The sequence below is a fragment of the Corvus kubaryi genome, unplaced genomic scaffold, assembly GCF_017639235.1.
Source record: "Corvus kubaryi isolate FWS band 111438036 unplaced genomic scaffold, C.kubaryi_AGA036_p1.0 37322, whole genome shotgun sequence".
In the NCBI taxonomy this organism is placed as follows: Eukaryota; Metazoa; Chordata; class Aves; order Passeriformes; family Corvidae; genus Corvus; species Corvus kubaryi.
The window spans coordinates 5,937,292-5,963,083 of NW_024581101.1; the positions used below are offsets into that span (position 1 = coordinate 5,937,292).

Genomic DNA, 25,792 nt, shown 5'->3' on the forward strand with positions numbered 1-25,792 from the left:
TCTGGGAACAGGTGATTAAAATGTTGTTCTCAGTGGAGAAGGTCCAAAGGAACCTTTGACACACCTTAAGATCACTCATATTTACAGTATATTTTTGATAATTTTATACAGACATGCTCACATGGAGCTTTCACAGGGTGAGAAAGAACAACACTGGCTGGGTCTATTTGTGTTTGTAAGTCTATTCGGTGTTTACAGAGCAGTTTATTTTATGTTCTGCTTTAAAAAAAAGAAAATCAATATGGGCTGTTTTGAAAACAAGCAAACTGTAATTAAAGGCATTGATGGATAGTTACATTAACAGCTCTTCACCAGCTAATCTGGGACCATCTGTTCTGCAGTGGTCTGAAAAGGTTAACAGCGTATGGATGCCTCCACTTGCCACAGCTCCGACACAGCCCTGCCAGGCTGGGGAATGGTGTGAGAGTGCTGGCCTTCTGGAAAAGCACACTGTGCTCCAGCTCAGTTCCTGCTGCCAAAAGTGGCCACACAGGACACGGCTTTGCCAGGCAGGCACATCATTGACTAGTGTAAGTATTATTATTTTTACTTTTTTGGCAATGTGGATCAAGCAGGCTGAATCAGCAAGTGGGTGTGTGTGGAGCTCAGAGGGAGCTAATGGGTGTTATTGAGGTTTTGGGCTTTTTGTTGATGAGAACTCTTGGTTAAAAAGAAAAGTCAAAAAGGAAGAAGTTTCAAAAAAATCACCTGAAGGCACTGAATATATTCAGAAAAACCCAGAAATGAATAAAGCATTATTTATCTTCTACACATAACGGATTTTTTAAAATTATGCTTCTCTTGATCAGTTTCCAATATATGGTCATGGAATGACCAGCTCAGGCTCTGGGGCAGAGCTGTGGTGTTTGTGTGGGGTCTGGCACAAGGAGCTGTGGTTCCCAGTTAAGCCGTGCCCAGCTGTTCCTGGGAGGTGCCAAGGTCAGGGTGCAGCTGTGCCTGTGCCCAGCTGTGGGTGCTGCTGCTCCGGGCTGTCCCGAGGGCAGCCTGGCCTGGGACACGGCTCCTTGCTGGGGATGCTGCAGAAGAAGTGACCCTGTAAGTTTCCTTCTTAGCTTGTTTCTTTATCACCAGCATAGCTTTCATCACAGGGCAGAGAAAAGAATCATGGGAGAGGTAATAGTTTTATCCTTTTAGATACAGTATATAGTTCTTTAATGGCACAGTTCTTAAATTACAGCTAATAGTTCACGAACTCTTCAGAGTAAAATGAAATTGTTTTGGTTATTTCAAGTGTCATGGGGAAAGGTTTCTCATTCTTGTGAGTATCTGGGTAGTGGCATAGCCATGAAGAAAAGTGAATTGGGAAGAAGGTAAACCGTGGTAAAAGCAGGGAAACTGAAAATGCATTGAAGGGATAATTGACAAGTCATCACCCCTGTTATTGATTTCCTCACAGCAGAGAAAGCTTTGTAGCAGATGAAAGCCTGGCTCTTCATTCTCCCACCTTGAAGAAAAGTGATTGTAGGAGAGCATTTGGTTATTGCTCTCAACTGGGTAAAATACTTGAGGGCTTTGTTTGGCTGAGCTTACCTGTTTGACTCTAATATAGGCAGATTCACTGAAAGGGGGAAAATTGTTTAAGAAGCTGAAGAGGTGAACTGTGTGGCAGTGGCTATGCTTTTATCAGTCTATAAGAGGCAGCAAAAATGTGTCAAGAATATTCTGCAGTCCTCCTGTAGGACTCTTCATCCTCTGCAGTAAAAGCATGAACCTGTCACAGCATTTGAACACCTGAGCTAATCAATCTCCATCTCCTATGGAGGCTGACGTGGGACTCGGGCTGCATCTCAGTGATGTAGGAGCTGCTCTGCCTGCACTGCTCTCACATCCTCAGCACAGATCTCTCTGAGGGCCAAAACCAGCCAGGGAACTCCTCACAGGGTAGAAAATGCCATGTATTCGAATGTATTATCACAGGATGAAGCAAAGTCATTTAACAATGAATCATCAAAAACATCTCTGGCCAATTTAAAAAAAAAAATCACTGAAGTATTTCTGAGTGGCTGAGTAACCTCTAGAGCAAGAAATAACACTTGTAACTGTGAAAAGAACCAAGTGAAGAGGGATTATAAATTAGAGAACTTTATTCATAATAATGTCATAAGAGGAACAAGTAGAAGAATAATATTGCTCTATCAAATATCTTGTGTGTCTGGATCCCTATGAAAAACATAAGAAAGCAATTGAAAAATATATACAATGAGAGAGAGGAACTGGAGGTCTCAGCACAGTGTCAAACTTATGATGTAGTTGGTGTACAGAGACTTGAAGGAATAATTCACATAGTATAAATCCTAAATGGAATTTGAATTTTACAGGAGTATGTCTTGCAAAAAAAAAAACCAAAACCAAATGAACCAAAAATGCAAAGTGAGGGGATATTCCCTTACTATAAGAACATCAACAGGGATTAAGTGTCTGTAGAAGTATGGAAAAAATAGTAAAATCCCTCTGATTTCTTCAACCTGATACAGACCCCAGATATGGAACCCTGGGTTTTAGGGACATTTTGTGAACACTCATTAAACTGCAGGTTTGTTAGCTCAGTTTAATCTTTTCAGTGTATATAATTAAAATATAGACTATGTTGATTTTCACAGGTTAAGGCTTTTTTTAAAAAAAATCCAAACCAAAACACCAGACAAAGGCATAAATTAAAATTACATATGGGATTGGAGAAGTAAAAAAAAGGGAAGGGAAATTGGGACACGAGAGAAATCACCTGGGAGGAACTCGTTGAGAATGTGCTGGTGGGGCACAAAATTGGAAACTGCATCACAAAACAACAGTGTGTGCTCTTTAGGAAAGAAAGGAAGATAATGAAAAAAACAATTGATTTCAATAAAATTCAGTGAGTGTTGAGCTGTGCTTCGTGTGAACCCAGATGGGGTGAAATAAGGTTAAAGACACTGTGAAGAAACAATAGCTTTTATTGGTTTTAATTCTTTTAATGGAGGAAGGAGAAGAAAGAGGCACAGAAAGGGTAGCAGGAGGCCAATTTGGATATATCAGGAGTTGTTAAATCATCCTAAAACTGAAGTACGGAAGAGTCAAGGTTACCAAGGGTGAAGGCATAGGTACAGAAATAGGAAGGTGAGTGTACAAAAAGGGATGCAGTTCTGTAAAATATTCAGACATTACTTCTGTCTGCTACCACTAAGGAAAACATTTTTTTTAAAATCACATTGAAAAATGAGAAGTTATTGAGTGAGAAATCTCAGATGTACAAGTGTTTGATATGTTTTTCCTGAACTAAAAAGGCCAACTGTGATTTCTTGAATGAAGCAGCTAATTTTAATGCCAAAAGGGCAAAATAGGCTCTAATAGGAGAAGATAGAAGAGCTGGGTTATACATTTTCAAGAAAGTTGGGCCATATTAAATTAACCCAACAGGCTGAATCAATCTCACAGCCATTCACAAAGATCTTAGAGATGCTGGAGGACAGGTGAGGCTGTGAAGACTGAGAGTGGTGTCTGGGATTTTTTTAAAACATAAGAGCAGGAGAATTAAAGGTGAGGCAGCTTAATTTCAATTTTGGGAAAACCAGCAAACCGAACATACCCCTGGTTTTTCTTTCCACTTTTCTTGCTCTAGTCCCCAAGCAAATATCTCATTGAAAGTGTCCAGATGGACAACTCCAATAAGTGGAAGAGCTCCTTGCAATTAAAACTTAGGAAAGTTGTCCTGCACCTTCTCCTTCCCCTTCCCACCCCATGGACAGCCCTGTGTGCTGGCTGGCTTTAATTGCAAATATCACCACATTTTTATCCTCATGCCTTGGGTTTGCTGCACTGCAGGTCCTCTGGTATGTTTTGAAGTAAACTCTGCTATTGATGCATTATTAAGTGGATATGGGGTTAGTGCAGCCTTAGAGAAAAATTTTTCCAAGGGCTGTAATTTCTTCAGCGAGAGGCAGGTTCTGTTTGATTCCAGACACTCTGTAGATAAATATTCTGCAGGGTGAATTTCCAAGTGCTGTCCAGTACCTGGGCTGACTTATGTGCCCAGAGTGAAAGTTCTGTTTGCATCAAGAGAAAGACACATCCTGGTATCCCTGCACAAGCAGCACCATCATATTTTGCGCTCTCTTCTAGGAGGGAAAAAAGGAAATCATATTGTTCCAGTGACAAATCCTTCCCGTCTCAACTAGAAACTAAACCAGTGCCCTGCAGGAACCTGCCCTGCAGGAAAGTTCCAGCTTTAGTCCCAAGCCAACACAGCTTGTCAGCTTCCTACCCAAAGTTTCTTTGGTCATCAGTGAGAAAGCCCAGGAAGTCTGGGATAAACTTGCACCTTAAATGTGAGCACAGTGCCCTGTGAGTGACATTTGGAGGAGTTTTGCTGCATCTTGTCATTTTAACTTAAATCTTTGACAGCCTTGTTGTGTGGACCCCGAATCAGTGGTTTGGTTTCCTTCCCAAAGGATTTGCTGTGTTTTATTTTTAAAATGCATAAACATTTTTATATAATTAATTATTTAAATGACCAGAAAATGTAAACCTCGCTGTTCAGCTTTTAAATTGTAACACCAAGTTGTCGTGGGTGTGTTTGCTTGTTCCTTCTTCTGTTGGTTTTGCTTTGTTTGGTTCTTCTTTTAACCAAAAATAGGTCATGGTCTCTGTCCAAACCCCTCCATCCATTAAATTCTGAGGGAAGCTCAGATCTGGATTTTTCATACTTTGAAAATCAAATTAGTCTTCAATTATTTAGGGACTTCAATTTTCCTTATGAAGGCAAATTCCTAAAGACTTTTCTTACCCAGAAGAGTGTCTTCCTCATAGATTAACATTACCAAAGTTACTTTAGAGTTTAATTACTGTTTTGTGTAAGGTTTAAAATCAATAATCTTGCAGGAGCTTCTGCACTGAGAACTGAAATTTACAGTGTCTGTATGGGAGGTATGCAGCAATATTTGTATCTTATAAGTTTTTTCTGAACTTGAAATGCCACATGAATGCCTTCAGCATTGCAGCAGACCAGAAAAAGCAATCTAACATAGAAATATGTCCTGGCCTATGAAAGTCTTTACAACTTTGATTTAAGTACGTTCATCACAATTACAGCAACCCAGCCTCCCGGACTCGTTGCAGATGTTTCTAATTTATAAGCCTTGGGCTCATTTTTCATATGGATATTTTAAGGTTGTTTGATTTACTTTTTTTTTTTTTTGTTAATAGATTGGTCATCCTCATATCTTAATAAAACAAAAATTGAATTATATGCACCACTAAGCAAGCATGACAGGACTTTAGCTAGCAGATGTAAAGTGTGAAAACCTGTGGGAAAATCCTATTCATTTTAGGTTCCACTTGAGAACGCTGCAGTGCACTGCAAATGGATTCAGTCTGAAAGAGACAGAAGCCAGGGAACAATGGAAATCAATGATTTGAACCTAATTAAAAAGACCTGATAAAAATTCTGGAGAGCCAGATGGCAAAGTCAATTTCTCAGTGTAATATCTGTGCAGATAAAGAATATGATTAGCTGTTGACATTCTGCAAGGGTAGAATGATCTTATCAGCGGGATGTCAGAGTATTTCTTTAACAGTATTAGACTGTGCTTTTATGACTATTGTACACCTGACTTAATGGAAATCATTTTTCTTCCAGGAAGTATGAGACATAATGTTTTTCTCAGATGTCACAGTGCAAAACTCACGAGTTGGTTATCTTGATAAAAGCTTTACACTCTGACCGCTGAAGGCAGACACATACATGACTTGAACATCAAAGCTGGAATCAAAGTGCAATTATAGGTGCTGGTGAGCACTTTTGTGAGTATTTCTCTCTACCTTTGTGTTTATAGTCTCCAGCCAATTCTGTTGAATTAGGAGTAAATTTTGGAAAAGGAAGTTTCCTGTACATATGTGTAGTGAAGCAAATGTTTCAGTGCCTTCAGCTGAGATGTTCAGTTTTTGTGCAAAATGCTTAAAAAGACAAAATGAATAAATTATGTGATGGCTCCATAGCTAAAACAGTCACGCTGGAGAAAAGATTTCTGCTATATTTTACCTCCTCCTCCACTTTATAGACTGGGAACAGCAAAGTGTAGACTAAAAAGGGGTGATCTGAGACTTTTCCTGGGAGGAAGAAGGGCCAAATCGAAATGCTTTTACAGGAAGAATTAAATCTAGGTCCTGGATATGCCAGGCAAGAGTGGTCTGATCACATATCTACTGAGTAAAACAGAACTTACGATCATACACCATCATTTTCTCATTGTCTTCCCTTGAGGTGTTGGCTGTAACCATTTGTAATAAAGGTTTCCATGTTAATTTACTGCTGTATTCAGAGATCTAGAAGGAATGTGGGTGCTAGCAGGATTATGAGCCATTTAATTTTGGTTTAAAAACCAGTCACCTGGGTGTTGTTGATGTTAGGTTTGGGGTAAAGATGACTTGAAAGCTTTGCTTGTTCCTTAATTAAGCAGGCAGTGGCTGGTTCACTGCGGGATGTTCCAAACCCCAGGGAGATGATGACTGGTGTGAGCTCTTGTCCCCTTCAGAAGTTCTCTTGCCATAGCTCCTGTCTGTATTCTCAAGACAAGAGTTGCAGCATGGGTGGAAAATTAGGAAAAGAAGCGTTTGCTAATTGAAAAGATGTCTGTGTTAAGTGGTCTGGATTTCAAGGGCTGGTGATCAGGTCAGCTGGGGCTGCTGGCTGGTGCTGTTTCACTCTAGGTCCTGGACACCTGAGTGTGTCCAAACTGCTGTTAGGGATAGTTTTGTGGTCAGGCCACATTGCATTCTTTCCCCTCTCCCTGTGCTTGGTGAGTAATCCTTCATTGTGCAGAACAGCAGAGACATGTCACATTTAACTTTCCTGGAGTGTTGCTAAATGTATGTCTATATGTGACTTCCTTATTTTTTTCATCCATAAAAAGAAGCAATCTGCATTAACTGCCTGTATTTCATGCATTACTACATTTTATTACATGCATCAAACCAATACCCACTTCTGTGTTCATAAATATTAGTGTCTCTAACATAACCATTACACATTTATTCTTTTGAATTCAGACAATGTGAAACATAAGTTACAGCTCTTTAAAAAAGCCTCAATAATTATGGACAGCCTGTGATGCAAGCAGCTCAGGTATAAATTTTAGAACAGATGAATCTTCCTTAAACTACACTAATTAAAGTTGCTTCAAAAATCTGGGCTAAGGATAAAGCAGATAATGCTTTACACAAGTAAAACACAAGACTCTCTGACAAGGCTTGCCTGGCACACAGTGCAGGGGGAACAGTTCTGAGTAATTGAGCGTTGAAATCTTCTTTCTTTATAGTTTTCAGATAAAATCAGAAGCAGAACTGCTGACTAGCAATTGGCAAACAGCAATATTCAGATCCTGACTTTAAAGCAACCTAAATTACTCTGTTTCACTTGCATATTTTAATTTAAACACCTTTTAAACACCATCTGAACCCTTTAATACTTTGACTATGTCTCCCCTGGGAATTCTAAAGGACTGGCTGAATATAGGACGTGGCTCATGGCAGTCATTGACTCATGCCCTTTATTGAGATATTAGACTTCATTATGCTAATGTCAGAATTTGTCTCTGTCCATGCTGAACACTGAAAGAGGAGTAACACTTCTTATTAAGTGATAATTGATGAGGTGACACAGATGAGGAGTCTCTCTGCAACAAGATGCAGCTTGGGATAATCAGGGTTCCAATAACTGATCACCAACTGGCTGCTGTGCATAGGAGCTGTCACTAATGCATTATTCTATAGATAAATGCAGTTCCCATTGTCACAGTGTAAAAAGTCACTGTATTGACAGTCCTTTCTCTATCCTTAAAACAATTTAGAGGCCTGGAAATCCTCCTACTGTGGAAACAAAAAGTGTAGCAGAATTTATCTGCTGCCTGATGACTTTCATAACTAAGAGTGAAACTAATAAATTCTCTCTTAAAAACTATACCTGTATTTCCTTCATGATATAGTTCAATGAGGTAGTTCATAGGTGATTGGACCCCATCTAATCTTCCAGGATTTGGAAAGCTCAATTTTTCCTTTTAATCTGTGTTTTGTACTGCATGGATATCAAGATAACATTTGTAATGCAAATGACTTATGCAATTTGTATTTTTGAAGTTGAAATTGTAATAATCATTTAGTCCTCAGAGTGAAAGTCATTTTCCAGCCTTTATTTCTTCACCCTTATGTTCCCCAGTAACTTTGTGTGTGTGGTTGTTCTAGATCTGCATTTCTTGATGCTGTAGTTAGTTCTGTTTTATTGTAGAGCCCATCTGCAGCACTGCTGGGAGTATATCTGATGATCTCATTACTGGATCAAAGCTTCAGTCTCTTGGGTCACAACCCTGCCTAATGTTCTTGTGCAGACCCCTCCAGACTTCCACTAAAAACAGCACTTTGTGCTCATAAAAGCAATTGCTCAGGACATAAGCAGCCAGAAAAGAAAAAAAAATAAAGCACTATAAAAAGTACTTGAGGCTTTTGAGTAAAAAAAAAAAAAAAAAAAAGTGGTTTACAGTATCAACTTTTCATTCTATCTGCTTGCCACATTGGTCTGTCATGACCAAAAATCAGTCATTTATTATTTCATGAAGTGAAAACATAGAAAAAAATGAAGCTTGAAGACTGTATTTTAAAAACATAATTTATGATCCTGGAATGAGACTCAAGAACATTTTTATTTTTCAGATGCTGTTCTCTTTCTTTTACCTACATTAGATGAACATGGCACTATTTTATGAATTGTAAAAGCTTCCTATCATTAAGCAGTGATGGAATATAATGAGAAAAAATATGGAATCTTTTTTTCCTGTTCAATGGGAAGACTTTTCCAACTCAGCCAGCTGACAGCAGAGGAGCAATCCGTTGTGGAAAGAGGCATCCCTGGGAATAGATAAGCAGGGGCAGCCTTGAGATAATGCAAGCTGAGGTCTCACCTGCACGCAGGAGTGACAGCAGTGCCTACAACCTCAGAAAACTCGAGTAGAGAGCCAGTGCTCCCCACTCCAGGTGAGACTCAGGCAGGATGGGTGTCCCTGCAGCAGCCCAGGCTGGCTGGGAGTGCTGGGGGAAGGAGCTGTCCCAGGGCACAGGGATTTCTGTGGGACACAGGAATGGTCACTCCCAAGGGATCCATCACTTCTGGGGCTTTGGGGCCGGCTGTGTTTCAGTGTCCCCCCACTGAGTGCTTCTGTAAAATGATGGATGGAACCCCTGTGTTCCCCAGGAGTGCAAAGTTCAAATATTCTCTCATGGGAGCTGCAGGTAACTCCAAATGAGAACTGGAGTGCAGCCATAGCTTGTGTTAGGACGTGGGATATATTCACACATCTAACAATAACTAGCAGTGTACATCAGTTGGTCATTCTAACAGTAACCTTTGCAAAGATGCCAATAGAAACAGTCTGAGAGTGCTAGGTACTGCCTTGTGAGGAAAGCTAGGCCATCACTGAAATTTGATAGAACCTTCTGGAAATCTGCCTGATGGGAAGAGCACAAAGCCATCTGTGTTCCTCCTCAAGGCAGGAACCTGCTGCAATTTTTGAAGGTTTTAGCATTGCAGGGCAAAAGGTATTTTTCCTGAAAGTTTGTCTTTGCATTTAGGTGCCTCTTCTACTCTTGCCAGTACAAATATCCACCTGCATTTCCTTACCCTGCATAATCCCTCATTTGGAAAAAAAAAAGAAGGGAGGAAGGCATGAGAGAGAAAGGGTTGCAGATCCTCTAGCAAAGAAGATTTTAAAGCTTAAGTAACTGCAATGTGAACTTATTGCCACATGTAATATTGCTTCTTGATTTATCACCTTGGAAACAGCCTGAAGTCTTTGTTTTGTGTAGTTGCTCTACCGTGATTTAAAAGCAGAGGATGAGTGAGACATAGATCTTATAAGATTTAACTCTTCCATGGTAAGAACCTATAATCAGATATATTAATTGCTTGGTTCTGGCCATAGTTTCTGAAATAGAAAGGCGTCCCATGTGAATTAACAGAGTACTTATCACTATATCAAGTTTCCTCTTCATACCAGTAAATTTGCTCTTCTGCCTTTTAAACAGACAATAAAATAAACATGTTAGGATCAACATTTTCACATTTCAGAAATTTTGGATAAAGAAGCTTCTACTGCTTTTCTGAAAATATGTATAACTGGCACTCCTAAAACTAACCTGGTATGGTGCTGTTGGCTCAGAGAGCTGCAAGGGGAGTATCAAAACCAGCTTAAGTAGCTTGTGCCAAGCTAATGGCTGCATGCTTGTGTTTGTGTGCCTGTCTGTTAGAGAAGTGCTTATTAAATAACCCCAAATAACACACTTCTGTGCAGATAGATGGACTCGGAATTTTCCCTGAGTGATGGTATAGGAATCCTATTACCCAGCCTGAGTGACTCTGAATGAACTGGGGGAATCACAGCACATGTCGTTTAATGCTCTCCTATTTTTCCTCCTGATAATTTGTGCAGAAGGAGGATTGATGTTTCTCACAGTAGTCTCTCTTTTGTGTTGCTTTTGTAATCTTTACTGATATGAATTAATATTTAGCCACTTCTCTTTTTACTAAATTTTGTTACAAGTGGGTAGTATCAGCACTCCCCTTAAGCACAATCCTTCTCAGTGCAAAGCACCACGTAGCTGTAATTCCTCTGGTTTTCTCTGTGAGCTCAGCCCAGTCAGTGCTTTCAAAGACTGTTCTTTAATTTTGCAAAGCCTCGAATTTAATATTATTTTGACCTTTTTAATATTCTGGGTTTAGAGTGTTCTCCAGGCTACAGTATTTCACCAAGTGAATGAGTGACTACAATTTAGGATTTGAATCGGGGATTTAGGTAGGACCAAAATAAATTTCCTTAATCTGTAGATGAGATAGTTTAAATAATCATGGTTTCCAGGCTGTAATTTTCTGGTTTTCCTCAACAACTCTTGCTGCTACAGTTTCTTCCTGTAAATCAGAGTTTTTATTTAATCAAAACTGTGCATGGAAGTTCTGTTGAGTTGCTTTTTTACCTCTCTGTCCATCACAGTCTGAGTGGTGGGAGGTACTGACACTGACACTGGGGTAAATTCTTCACATCACTGAAACAAACATTCTGTCTTCTTAGATTTTTAGACTGGGGAGAGTTTTGATTTCTCTCAGCTCACTGAGCATTATTTGATTTGGTTGTTCTTCAGATTTCTTCGAATTTGCATGCATTTATCTTTGTGTTTTCTGGAATGCTGTATTGCAAGATAAAGTGAATTATAGATTAACATGCAAGTGGACAATGCAAAATAACTAGAGTATACAAAACATAAGGAAAATTTAAACAGCTCTTGGTGGTTGGAGGGGTCAGGAAAATATTTACCTCAGAATAAGTACCTTTGCAGCAGACATGTGTAAATTAACCATTTCAATTGGTACTGACTTTTCCGCGCCCACTGTGATACATGCACGGGGATTCGGGGTCAGCAGCTCTTAGAGAGTCCCTAGAAACTGTTTGCTGACTGATCAATGTGTAATTAGGGAACAAATTGGAGGAGGTCACTGAAAAGGGCAGTCCTAATATCAGAGGCTGAAGGGGATTATCTCATCTGCCTCATTGCTGAATCAATCTTATCCCCTTTCCAACCAACAAAATTCAATTAACTTTTATGAATTATTTAGCCACACTGAAGCCTTAGATAGTATTAATATTTGTGTTTCAGCCTGTTTTGTGCAAGGAATATAAAATATTGCTTCTTTAACATTAATCAAACTGCAATGTAAAATGTAATTTTCTATTTCACTGTTTTAAGAAATACCTTCTTAATCATGCCTGATGCTGACTGAAAAATGTTACACGGTAGCTTTTGCTTATGTTTAGATTATGAATTGCCTCAGGAGAATATCAGGGATTCTATGTAACTTAAATTATAGATTTCTATTTTTTTTTTTACTCAACGACAGCTTTTTAAACAAAAACTTTTAGAACTTTGATGCTACCAGACAAATTGCAATCTGCTACCACAACCCAAGAAGGAAGGGTTCGAACAATGTTGCTACAGTATTTATTAGTCTTTGACTAAAGAGTTTAGTTCTTATCTGAGAAATTGTGCTCCAGAGAAGCTAAGAATAAAACAGGATTGACTTGTAGACAGGAAAGGCTTATTTTGTGTCTCAAAAAATGAAAGATTGTCAGTCCTTCACTCACTTCCTGCACTGTTCTTAGTATTATAGCAATGATCTAGTCATCAAAACGGAGAAATTAGGAATTTGAAGGCTTGACAAGCCAATCACAACAATGAGAATGTCTCTTGCAAGTACTCAGTGAAATAACAGACGGGCTTGGAGGGGGCAGAGCGAGACTGCTCGAGTGCTGGTGGAGCCACTCGTGTCCATATTGCTATGAAGGCGTAAAAAATCCTGCACAACTCATTCCCCCAGCTGGTTAGTCAAACTCCTGGGGGAGAACTGGAGTCTGCAGTAACTTCGTGTTGCTACCCCACCACTGGCACTCCCTCCTGAGCTGGTGGCTTAAACTGGTGGGAGGATGTGTGCAAAAACCAGAGTCAGAGCAGGGAAAGTGTGAACTGCAGCTCTAGACCTTAAATAATTTACCTCGGGAGTTTTCTTCTCAAGCTTTGTGGCCACTGCAGTCAGCACTTGTGCATGTAAATGAGTTATCCAGCAGCTGTGTGCTCTGCTTTTGTTTGGGCTGGGACAATATTGCATGACATCCCCTCTCCTTGAACTATCATATCCTTCACCATCCATCAGGCATTTTATCAGTCCCCTCTGTTTTCTCTTGAATTTCCTTTGGCTGATTTAATATTAAATTTTACTCTGATTTTCTACTGCATCTTTTCCATTTACTTTAATTAAATGTCTGAGCCTTGTGGATCAAGATAACTTTTATTAAAGTTAATAAATGGATGGTCCTTATTTGTAGTTCCTTGCAGTTTCTCCTAGGTTCATCGAAGCCAAAGATTTTAAAGATAGAACAAGGTTATAAGAGAGATGGCAAATCTGAATACTGAGGAATTTATGACATGAATTTCAAATGCAAGTAGCTAATTTTTCCTTAAGAAAGCACAAGTAGAGCGTTACCAATGAAGCTGGAGAGATACCTTTGTGAAACATCTCAGTCAATCGCATGTCAAACACGATTGGCTGAGATAAAAATTTACTTACAAAGCACCGAGGTTTCCACTGAAATTTGGCATGTTGATTGTAGATGGTGAATAATTTACAATCTCAGCAGTGCTGCCAACGCCAGTAAGAAATGCTAATTCTTGTACAGGAATGTGCTGCTCAGTAACTTCGATTTTACTCTCTGCTCTTACAAGTGTCTCACCTTTCCAGTGAAGGGAGCTCAGAACTTATTTTTCTCAGTGTCAAAGCTGTGTGTGATAGAATGGCAGCATTTATCACACTGATGGGCTGCTGCTGGAAGCTGTTTGTGTTGTACAATCCTATAAGTTTAGCTCCAAAATGTGATGTAGAAAGATGCATCTGCTTTATCTTCTTCCCTTTCAGTTGTTCTCTTGCATTATATAAACAAGAGTTGGGGAGGAGAAATTGTTTGAAAATCATTTTTTTTTCAGTTGCTTGGGGATTTCTCACTGTCAGTGTCAATAGAAATAATAGCATTGATATTAGCTATCAAAACCAGAGCTGTACAGGATTTTTTTTATTAATTGCTGTAGACTGTGGTCTTGCAGCTAAAGCACACTGAAGTCAGGCTGCTCCCTTTTTCTCAGCATCCTCCCAACAGTTTACAACTAATGCCTGTTCAACAATATAAATGCTATGCAGATATAATTTGCACATCACTGTTAATTCTTTGATTAGTTCAAGAGGAATATTAATGTTCATTATTAGTGTAGAACTCAATTAAGATTTCTGCTGTTGCTTATAATAGTTTACCAGGTTTTCTGGAATGTACACAAACTGATTGAGATGTGTGTGTGTGTATATATATATAAATAGAATGTTGGTTCTATTAACCTGCTGATATTTTGGTTTTCTTTTGGCATACTCGTGGCAATTTCTGGTAAAAAAATAGAAATAAATTGAAGATTTATAAAGATAAATTTTTATGAATTTATTTTTTATAAATTTATTTTATATAAATTTATATATTTGTAAGTATAATTTATAAAGATAAATTGAAGAAATGCAGGACTATAGAGAAGTCAGAGGCAACTGTAAGGGATAAACAAGAGAAAACACCATTTTCCACTGCTTATGGAGTTGTCCATTCAGCAATGTAGCTCAGTAGCACTAAGCCAGCCTTGCAATAAAATCCAGGGAATTCAGGCTTCTCGTTAGCACTTAAAAATCTGTCTAGACTTTATGCCACTGCCAAATTTCCTTATGCAAATGCTCACAAACACGTTAATATTGTGCACCTGGCCTTATGGGATGTGTAATTACCCTGACAAAACTGAGGATAGCTTCAAAGTCAAGTATTTGCTTAATTTCAGCAACTGCTGAACCTGATTTATACCTTCAGCAAGTGACAGCCTTTTGAGTTTTAATGGAGGTTTCCACTTAAATAAAGGGAACTGGACTTCCTATACACCCTGCAGAAACAGTGAATAAATGTCCTTTAAGTGGATAGAAGAGTTCTGTGGGAAATATGAACGTTTACAAACTTAAGTTTACATCTGAATCCAAGTTTTTCCCTTTGAATGTGTGGCATTGAGTATTTGTCAGGACTTTATTGTACGTGGCATCGCAGTGCTTAGGACTGAGCAGGCTGCAGAGCCCTCTGCCATCTACCAATATCAGCAAAAGTCATATTTATTAGGCTACTAACTGTACTTGAGCCTAATGCCAGTAATGTTGATGTTTTTAAATCCAGAGAGCGTGAAAATAATTTAAAATTAATTTCCAGATCTTTCAGGCAGAACTCAATACCACAGTGCAGGTCTCCACAATAGCAAAGAAAACTGTTTAAGCCCAGTTAAGGATCTTACAAAAGACTTGTTTGTGGATGAAATATTTTCTGGTAAAGGTGGTTGGGCAGTCCAACTTCCCGACTGAATAAGTGGTACTGACCCTAAGCACTTTAAAGTTTGAAAAAATTAATGAAAAATAAGGCTAGAAAACCTGATTAAGAAAGTTTTAAGCCTGCTTCTATAAAATAGGTCTGTTTGAATAAAAACTTTTAAAATGCTGTACAAATAGCAGCAGATACGGCAAATTTTCACAAGATCCTATCTAGAGAGTGATAAGGGTTATAAGATTGCCCTGGTGCAACAAATAACAGTCAAAATTTCCACGTTTCTAAGCAGTTTGCTGCAAAGCAGCTAAAAGCAATTATATAATTTTGATATCTATAAATGCTATAAATCTGGGGAGCATGGCACTGATCCAGATCCAGAGTTCTATTTCCATCTGAGCTAAGCAGGTTACAGCATGAGTGCCATTCCCTTTTCCCCTCACTCCTCTGAATGGTGGATTTTCTGTGCCTGTCCTTAGCACATGAAGATGAATAGGAGCACTCTGACTGCAAGAGTGGTGTCTTTCTCTCACATAACCAATGCTATGAAACCTGAAACCAATAAAGAAGCTTCTCTCAAGGAACAGGAGCAGATTTCAAAGGGGAATATATTTTTTAAGTGTAACTTTTGGAGTAGAATGTTTTGTCCTATTGAGGAGCTTTCAGCAGTCCACCAAGGTTTGTTCTCATGGGCACTGCAGCCTGGGCTGCCTGGAGAGGGGGGGCTGTGGAAACCTCAGAGAGTTCAACAAGGTCCTGCTCTGGAGCCAGGCTGGGACTGCTGGGGGTGTTCACCTGGAGGTGGGGAAGGTTCCAGGGAGACCTGGCACCTTCCAGCACCTAAAGGGGCTCCAAGAGAGCTGGAGAGGGACTTGGGACAAGGACATGGAGTGATAGGATGAAGGGGAATGGCTTCAAACTGACAGGTTTAGATGGGATATCAAGAAGAAATTCTTCCCTGTGAGAGTGGGCAGGCCCTGGCACAGGGTGCCCAGAGCAGCTGTGGCTGCCCCTGGATCCCTGGCAGTGCCCAAGGCCAGGATGGACATTGGGGCTTGGAGCAACTTGAGATAGTGGAAGGTGTCCCTGCCCATGGCCGGGCAGGCGGAATGAGAGGATCTTTGAGGCTCCTCCCAACCCAAACTATTCTATGATTCTAAATGGTAAAAGACAAACTGTTGTTAGATTCCAACATGGGATTTTCCCCTAACGTTTCTGGAATTTCTTTAGGTTTGTTTTGTGTTGTTTTACCATTGTAGTGAGATCAGTACAAACCTTCCAAAATCAACACAGTAACCTGTGGAGGAGGAGGGAAATGATTTCCATTCAGGTCCTTTCTGCACACAGATGTAAGCATAAGAGAGGTGACTGAAAGGTAACTCTATTTACTGTAGCTTTATTATAATCCTCGGGGAATTCATTAGCATCCCTCTCAAATGCCAGTGTTCAAATCCTGCTAGAAGAGAGCAAATAAGAAAGGTAACAGAAATGATTTAGGAGAAGATATTTTCCCAGGTTATGCAAATGCAGCTAAAGAGATTCGGCTTTGCTCTGGGTTTCCCTGATTCACAGTAGTAAAGATGTATTATGCGGGTTCCCCTCTTGAAGAATCATTTATCAGGGTGACAGGTGAATAATGAATGCAATTCACTAATATTGCACCATCTCCTCATCGGGGATTAGAGCGAACAGGAAGGAAGAAAACTCTTAACGGGGTTAGGAAGGGATCAGGTGAACCACAGGTTTGTGTCTCCTTGTAAATTCCATTTCAACAAGACAATGAGGATGGCTGCTGTTGCTAATAAAGGAAACAAAGGCCGACAATTCAGTTCCTAAATTGCCCCTGATAAGGTGGTCATGCTTGCCTAAGTTTTCTGTGTTTGCAGTAAACCATCAGCAGTGGTGGCTGCTCAGGGGTGTGTATGTCCTGGATGCTGGATAGAAAATCTATAAACAATGCTGCAAATGCTTTTTCAGCTGAAAAATACTCTTTACACTCATCCCTTATCACTCTTTTAAAGTTTTGCTTTTAAAGCCAAGATTCCTTATGACATAATTGTTTGTTGTAACTATTGCTCGTGTATATATGCACATTTTATTTGCACTCAGAGGAAAGAACTCGGGTAGAATGTGTCTCTCTCTGTTAACTGACCACCACTGAAAATTTGGTTTTCTCCAGAGTAATACGAAGGCAATTAATGCTTCATCCTGGTACTCCTACAAGTTTGCTTTCTCTTACTCTTTGTGCTGGTCTGCAATACTCACCTGCAAATGTCAATGTCTCTGGTGTGGGAACTGTGTTGGGATGTGCTCACCTGAAGTAAGAGATCTCATACAATGCTTAATCCTTGGGCTTTACGAACCCCATGAAATGCAGAGCTTCCAGAACTTTACTGGGTCTGCTCTGAGATCTAAACCCCACTTTATTCATTGCCACAGCATAAAACAAGAATTCTGTAAGTTACAGATGGTCATCAAATTGACAATGTGTTTGCTGAAGCATGAATTTCCAACCCAATGAAACTCTGCTCCCCATGTGCTCAGGGGGCTCCTGGGATAACACAAAGTGACAATGTGCACGGGTATGCAGGCGAGCACAGGCTGCACACAGCATATGTTAGGTCTTGGTTTCACGTGGAGCTGAAGGGAATTGAGAGAGAAAACATCATGATCTTAGCAAAAGACCTCTTTGGTACAATCAAACCCCTTTCTCAGTTCCCATGGGATGGCCTGGAGATGCAGCTGTCCAGGTCTCTGGTTCCTGTGAAACACCCCATAATTCTGGCCACGTACATGGTGGAGGTTCTGCAGCTCCCACACATCTACCTGTGACCACAGCCCAAGACTAAGACCAGGCCTTTTGTTCATGGCTATAACTCCTGCAGTTCTGTTCTAAATAATGAAATTCTAAGCTTCTGACAGGTTGCTTTAAATTTTACAAGTGTGTGCTTACCCTACAAATGTAAATTCACATTTACATGGTGCATATGGAACTGGGAGATTCTCAGTGGACTGGAAATGAGAACATATGGCTCCTAAAGCCAGGGCAGGTAAGGGAATGTTTGACTTCATAACATCAGAATAGCCTGCAAGTCCATTCAGAGAACCAACACACAAACCTGGGATGTGAGGAGTGCACCCACTCTCGTGTGTTTATATAAACACACACACACCCCAGTGGTGCCACTTTCTTATTAATGTGAACGTATGTTTCTGAGTTTTACATTCAGCTGTTTATTTTTGCTATTCCTCTGGAACATACCTTAGAAACTTGGACTCTGCTGAAAATTTGGTGCTTAACCATCTGGTTTTAGTTGTCTTGTTTTTTAATGGGCATCACTAGGTTATTTTTCCAGCAGTTATTTTCTTACACACGTTCTTTGATGTCAGGGTTGAGGTGTAAGGACAACAAGGGAATGGATCAGGTGCCTGAATGCAGCTGCAAATAGAATACAAGGAAACTAGGGAAAGTTGCCCAGTTCTGTATCTTTTGCTAACCTGTGATTCTTCAGAATGACAAACTAACTCAAGAATCTTTTTTTCTAAAACTGAGAAGAAACATTTCAAATTTGAGTCTAACCTTCCATTGCCTCAAAACTATCTGGGCCAAAACCACTGAACAATTTCTGAAACTGTTCAGAAAAGCAGCTTTCTGAAAGCTCCTTTTTGTCTTAGACACAGCATTATCAGAAAAAGAGGTATCCTTTCTCTTTCCCAGGGAGATCAGCAGTAATAGCTCTCACCAAGATGTGAGAGACCCAAGCCCAGTTCTCAGGAGGATGGAGAGTCATTATCTATCCAAATCCTTGTCCAAATCCCCTCTCTGAACCTGCTGGAGAGTGGATTTTTAGGTGTATATTCCACTACCCAGTTAAAGAAGTTGTGAGTAATTTCAAATGGATTTTTCTGAATTTTTATAGCTGGAGCCAGCAAATATATTTGTATGAAATATTTATATAATCTCCAAGCCAGAGAGGGAATAAGCCACTAACTTGGTAACTCACCTAGGAAAATGGGGCACAGAGCTATCAGTCTCTTCTCCAGGCCTTAAAGATTCATGCAGGGTGGAATAACTCCATATAAGATAATAAGAAAAGCATGCATCAATAGCCCACCTAGGGCAGTGTCTCCAGAAACAGTAAATGTGAGCTCAGATCAGTGCAGGCAGAGCCTGCTCTCCCTCACAGGCTGTGGAATCCCCCTGTGGAGTGAGGGGACAGAAAAGCCCTGCCAATATCACATTTATCAATTTAGTCCTGGGTTTTCTTTTCGAACAGGTGCTCAAAAGCTGTTTTTTCATTTCGGTCCTGACAGAATGTTTGAATTTACCTAATTTCTTTTCATTTAAAATCCTCCTTTGACAGGATTCTTTCCTTATTTGACTTTATTTGAGCATTTGTTGCCCCTCTGGTTTATCTGTGAAAAATGAGTATGAAATCAGTTTACCCTTTGGAAAGAATGGCCTCAAGCTCACCTATTTTTAGGACAGCAAGTGAAGACTGCAAATTTGGATGGATATTGTCCCGATTAACAAATACTCTGCTCTTTGTGTCTGGTGGTTTTAAAAAGAAAAGCTTTTAGGGAGATGAAGGAAGAATGGAGTCTGTTTCTTGTGTTCAGCAGTAAGTGATGGTGAAGCCAGTAGAACTCCTTGCCTCCTTCTCATTTCTAATTACCACTTATAACAGAGGAAAGAAGAGAGAACCAAACAAAATCATGGGAATTTTCTGACTCTCTAATTGCTTTTCAAACTGCAGTGCAAGTGCTTCCTAATTATAAATAATGAATCAGTGGCAATAACAAGATATACCTTGTGCTGGAACAGACATGGCATAACTCTAACCCTTCATAGTCAAGGCAAGGCTCCAGTCTCTCTGGAATTGCCAGGCCTTTGGATCATCTGGCAGAATGTGCTGTAGGAGAAGCACAGCTGGGTCTTTTTCTCTCAGGAGAATCCAATGAAATACCCTGGTGTCAGACTCAGCTGGCTGAAAAAAGCTGCATGCCCCGAGTTGTCTCCCAGTTGCCTGCAAAATGCCTTTTTTCATCTGTCTTGCACTAACTGGAATTAGTTCAGCATTTCAGATTGATTAATAAGTATTTTAATAATATTCAGAGCAAACATCAGTCCCAAAGAAATACAGAGATGTCATGAAAATTGCCATTGGAAATATCAGACCCTTAAAGGTGAAGAATGCTAACTATTTTAAAAATAACACTATGACAAACTACAGTAGTTACCATAATTTCTATTTTATTATTGGAACAACAAATATTTTAAGCTTTCATTGAAATGATACAGAAAATATTAAAATACAAAAATTAACATTAGCATTTCAAATTTAAAATAAAAAGGGGAAAACTTGGCCTGTCTGACTGCTAGACGGCTTCTGTAGTCCCTGGTCTTGCAAATATATGCACGAGTTTTTAACTTTGTGTTGGTGACTGGTACTGCTGAAGGCTAAGAGAAAGTCTAACTCAAAATTCAGAGAAAAGCCCATGGTGGACTCATCTAGCTTAACTTTTTTTTTTTTAGTTGAGTGAACTTGATCTTCTATTCCTCTGAAACAGTCTGATAATTTTGTGGCAGTACTGCACTCACAACGTTTCATTTTGTAATTGTTTTGACTGGTAGACATGCAGTTTTCACAGGTGCTGAGAATTACCTCTAAAAAACACGGTTTCTAATTGTTGGGCTGTTAATCCAGTTAGTTCAGTGACACAGAGATGGTACTGGCCATACTTCATCATGTAATAATGTACATTATACACTTGGATGACTGTAAAACCTCCAGGCCCCAAACTGTCACTCTTCTGATGTCTTTATCTGGCTTTCAGTAAATCATAAATATTCAGTGTCTATGGATAGGCTTGTAGAACAAATTGATATTTTTTTTAAAGGTGAATTTTCAGTTCTGAAATTGTAGGTATGACTTCCAAAGCCCTGTACAAGGATTAGGTGAAACAGCCTGGATAGAGGCAGATGTTCACCATCATCTTCTTCCATCTGCTCTGAGGTCTGGTCAGCTGGGAAGTCTCTGGACAGCTGATTTTGTAGAGTGAGTCTTCAGATGCAGGTGCCAAGATGCAACTCTGCATCTCCTCCTGTGCTCGTGGCATGTTACTGAGACTGGCTAAACACTTCTGACTGGATTTGATGGGGTTTGTGTGTGGTGTTTGTTGTTTTTCCTAGTACACTGAAAATGGCAGAGCCTATGAGGAAATTAGCCATGTCAAGTAATAATTTCTAAATATATTTTTTATGGAAATTTTAGTTGCTCAGTGCTGAAATTCAATTACTGCTCAAAATAGCAAATTGAAATCAATTGTGTCACCTCATTCCACAAAGCTTCGTAAAATGAAAGCAGGAATTGAGATCTAGTATGTGTTTAGGAAATATATCAGGGAAATCCATGCAGATTTCCCTATTGCAGCTGGTTCTGAAACCTCTCTGCTCAGAGCACATGTTCTCTCTTACATCTCAGCATCAGGAAAAAACCAAAGCCAGAAAAACTGTGCCATGTAACTATTTGCTTTTGTGAGGGCAAGAACACTCGAGGAGCATCAGGAGCTAAAGGTAGATGAGGAAACTGGAAAAAAAGTACACAATAATGGATTCATTCTGCATTTGAAATGTACACTGATTCCTTTAAAATAAATCCTCACCTTTGCTGTATCGTGTATTGAAAAGGTCTCAAACTAAACTGCACAACTGAAAATAAATTGCAAGAATTCAGAGCTGGAACAGAGCAAAGAAGGCAACTACTCTGGTAAGCAATAGTTTTGGTCTGAGGATAATTACCCACTTGGGTTGGAATGAATATTTTATGCCAATGAATTTCCAGTATGAACTTCAGGTTTGATTTGGACTGGAAAGCTTTAGAAGTCACTTGGAATAGGAGCTTGCTCCCATTGGTAACTCCAAGGCAGTGTGGGAGTGGGAGCTGTGAGTTTCCAGGCTCCCCAGAGGAAAGGAGCTCAAACTCTGGCTGGATTGTTCCCTTGCATCTTATTGCAAAACACTCTGTTCTGAAGAGTTTTGACATTTTTGATATCTCGACAAAAAGCAGTCTTTTGGTTTTGTTTCAAAAGTGTATTCATAATTTTTCATCTTTCATTAAATTATTTTTTGTTTACATCAGAAAAGACACCCAATCGTTTATCGAACCATGAAGTTTACCTTTTTCTTTACTTACCCTAGTCACGTGAAGTTGTGAAGGATTTTATCCTGTAGTCACGTATTTGGTATTATCTAGCAAAGCACAAGTTGCAATAAACTCTCTCATTGAAATTAGCTGGTATTTTACTTCATGGAAACATGAACACATTGACTCAAACTCATCATGAAAATACATCAGGCACGAACTAAGCTTTTCAAACCCTTCCAGGGCTTTTAAGAAAATATGTAAAATAACTTTGTCCTAAACCGAACTTAATTTAATGTGCTTCTTCCTCTGAGAACTCCATTTTTATAGAACATATTCTGATACAGCCTTTTGTTGAAATAGAATAACACTGGGAGATACCTGGGAGCATATCTCACTGCAGTCATATCAGCTGTAATATATGGGAATATATTTGAGTATTTTCTATATTAATAAACACAAGATTATTGCTGAGAATATGTGGTTAACCATCCTGACATTCACTCTGGAAATATTTGTCCAGGGTATTCATTCCCAAAGAATATTAGCACTGCTTTGAAACAGACCATTGGAGATTCAGCTGTGATTATTCTTTAGATGGGTTTGGTTTCAGGATTACTGTGTCAGTGCCATTTTATCTCATTTTATCATGATGAAACTGTCACATGAAACCTTCAGATTCCCTCTCCCTTCCCAGTTCCTTCCCTTTCAAACATTATTTTTTCTAATATTGCTCAGAATGATAAGAGAGTTTTTTGTGTGTACCTGACCGTACAAAATGCTCCCGGTAATGCAGGTCCCAAAGCTCCCAGACACAGGAGGCATTCCTGGTTTGGAGCCACCTGAAGCCTTTCATGCAGGGCACAGGGAATGGTCTGATGAGAGTTCCTAGAGGTGAAAGTCTGGGGATGTCCCACTCACATCACAGCACATCCGTGGCTTTCTCTGGAGGACTAAGGGAGAAAGATGATGGTCCCTGTGAATTGCTCTGATGAGCTGTGCCCAGCCTGGTGGTTCTGAATGGACTCAATTTCAATGAAATGCACACACATTTCCCAACAAGTGAGGAACATGATTAATACAATTATTTACATTTACAAAAAATCACCATTTTCCCTAAGGTATAAAATCTATATTGTCCAGCTCGTTCAGATCCGTTTTGGGAAACTCACCTGCCGTTAAACTTCTTTAGGAACCAAGCAGGGCTCTTTCCTAGCCCTGGTTGCACACTGCCTTGGGTACATTCTAGCTCATTAATTTTTTCACTGAAAGGGCTGCCAAGCACTGGAAAAGGCTGCCCAGAGGGATGATGGAGTCACCTCCCCTGGAAGTGCTCTGGAAACCACTGGATGTGGCATGCAGGGCTCTGGTCTGGTTTGCAACGTGGGGAGGGGTCAAAGGTTGGACTCCACAATCCTGGAGGTCTTTTCCAACCTTAATAATTCTATGATTTGTCTATTTGCATTCACAGAGATTTCCTTTAGAGGCTCTACGGTCTTTGTTCAGTTGTTTCTCTCTCAAATGAATGAAAATGTTACCAAATATTTTTGTCTTATTCAGTTAGCAAATCTAATTAATACATCCAAACCCTGTACATTTTTACATATTTTAACCCAGTTATTCCAAGGAAAATAGGTTTGACTGATAATTTTTTGGTTGGTTGGTTGATGGGTTTCGGGGGTTTTTTTGGTGCCTGTGTGTGTTTCTGCAACCACGCCTCACATTTTAGTTCAGAGAAGAATATCACAAGAGGCTGAGAGCCTTAAGTATATCAGATTCCTACAGGTTTAGTGAACAGCGGTTGGGTGGAGGAGATCCCATTATTCCTGCAGGTCACAGAAACCTGGAGTTTCAACCAGAGGCTCTCCACAGGACAGGGCTGCTGTGAGCTGACAGTGCTCCAGCCCTGCACTCTGTGCTGCTCCCGTGCAGAAAGGCTTTATTTAGAACCCATTAGAGATCAAACAATCTCACCAGACACGAGTCTGGATGAGAGCAGGTTTCCCGTGGGTCCACAGTGTGCAGAACAAGCTGTCATTTAGTTCTGTTTGGCTTCTTTAGTGCAGTTTCTATCTCCAGCAATCAAAGCATGCATTAGAGTCATTATCAGTTCTGCTGCTTTCCTTGTACCTGCTTTTCAAATTGTCAGAACCACGTCTTTTGTTCTATAATAAATTAATTGTATTTGAATCTTCTATCATTGGCAGCTGGACTTCTTTGTTTAAATATAAATATGAAGATGCTGGTTTATTTGGATTCCTGAACACTGATTGTATGATAATTGTATCTTCTTGTGAATAATTGAATTATTTTCATATTACGTTAATCGCATTTCCCTTAAAGCCTGCCTGAAAATCAAACTGACTTATTTACAAGCATAGGTGAATACTAATCTAGAATGATCTATTTTTAGACTGAAAAAACTGTTTGCAAAGTTCTCCTGTATGCTTTTATGATTGGTGGTGCTGGTAAAAGCACTGCAAATGCAGCTGCAGGAAGTAACGTTTTCCCAAAACAACAGCTCATGCTGGGTATGCTGCTGCAATTCTACAGTGCTGGTATTTTATGAATAAATAAATAAAAAACAGGAAAGGACTAGAAACGAGGATTAGGCCCACAGTATACATTTATACATATTGTGCAAAATATGTGCTTGAAGTTTCTGCTTATCTAAGAGGGTTTTTAATGATCAGTAACCTTGGCTGGTGCTACCTATTGGTTGCATCCAAGTCATGGAATATGTTGCAGGAAACTTCCATCAATTTCATAGGCTGAATCCTGTAATGGGAAAAAAGGAAACACAATTCATGCTTGAAGCTGAAATTTTATTATTAGCTGAATTGAAGTCTTGACACTTTAAAAGTATCATTAATTGTGTTATGATGATGCTAATTGTGCAAATTTTATACAGTTAAAATAAACACAAATATTCCAGTACCTCCCACTTTACCTCCAGGTCCTGAGGTCAACAGCTTCACTTGTGGCATGAGCACAGGGTACAGAAAATCAATAGTGCCCTGTGACCTTTGCTGGGACAATTAGGATATTGATACTTTCTTCTTTGCTATGGTAAATTCTGCATTGGTTCATTTTTAATATGTTTATTAAAATGCTGTATATGTTGATATTTCTTCTTTGGTGTGGAATTCCACTTTACATCCAAATTTGCTGCATGTGGTTTGGGTTACATGCATTGGACTCTTGCTGTTTTCCTCTCTCTTACTCCTAAAACTGGCTGCAAGGCTACACTGGCAAAATTTAATCCAGAATTCAAAACCTACACATCTTTTTCATTTTTCATCTGGGCAAAGATCATCTGAATACAAACTCCTTGTGTATCACTTATGTAGTATTGATATGTTTTGACCAGAGAAATTAATGACCTTTCTCCAGTTGGAATATCAGTAAACATAAATTTGTTATGTTGCTGAATACCAGCAGTGTTCATCACGTTTGCTACTTCATGCTATACAAAATAATTTGTATGAGAAGTGGGAATATATTGATGATTAATGCTTATACTTGGTCCTACTAAGTGAAATCTGTAGCATTTGACATAATTTTGAGGTCCAAAGAAGCCTATTGGAGTCTGAGTGGTGGGAAGTGTGTTCCAAGCTCAGTGTGGTAGCAGTAAAATATTTGAAAAGAGAAGGACGTGGGTTGGCATGGCAACACTGC

The 25,792-nt window shown here is 39.5% G+C and overlaps 1 long non-coding RNA gene across 1 annotated transcript in view; it reads left to right on the forward strand.

Moving 5' to 3' along the window:
- Positions 1-349: 349 nt before the first annotated feature.
- LOC121665282 overlaps positions 350-25,792 on the forward strand; it is an 80,540-nt gene continuing 55,097 nt past the window's right edge. Inside the window, exon 1 of the long non-coding RNA XR_006016313.1 lies at positions 350-530. This is a non-coding gene — a long non-coding RNA (uncharacterized LOC121665282). The remainder of the gene's footprint in view (positions 531-25,792) is intronic.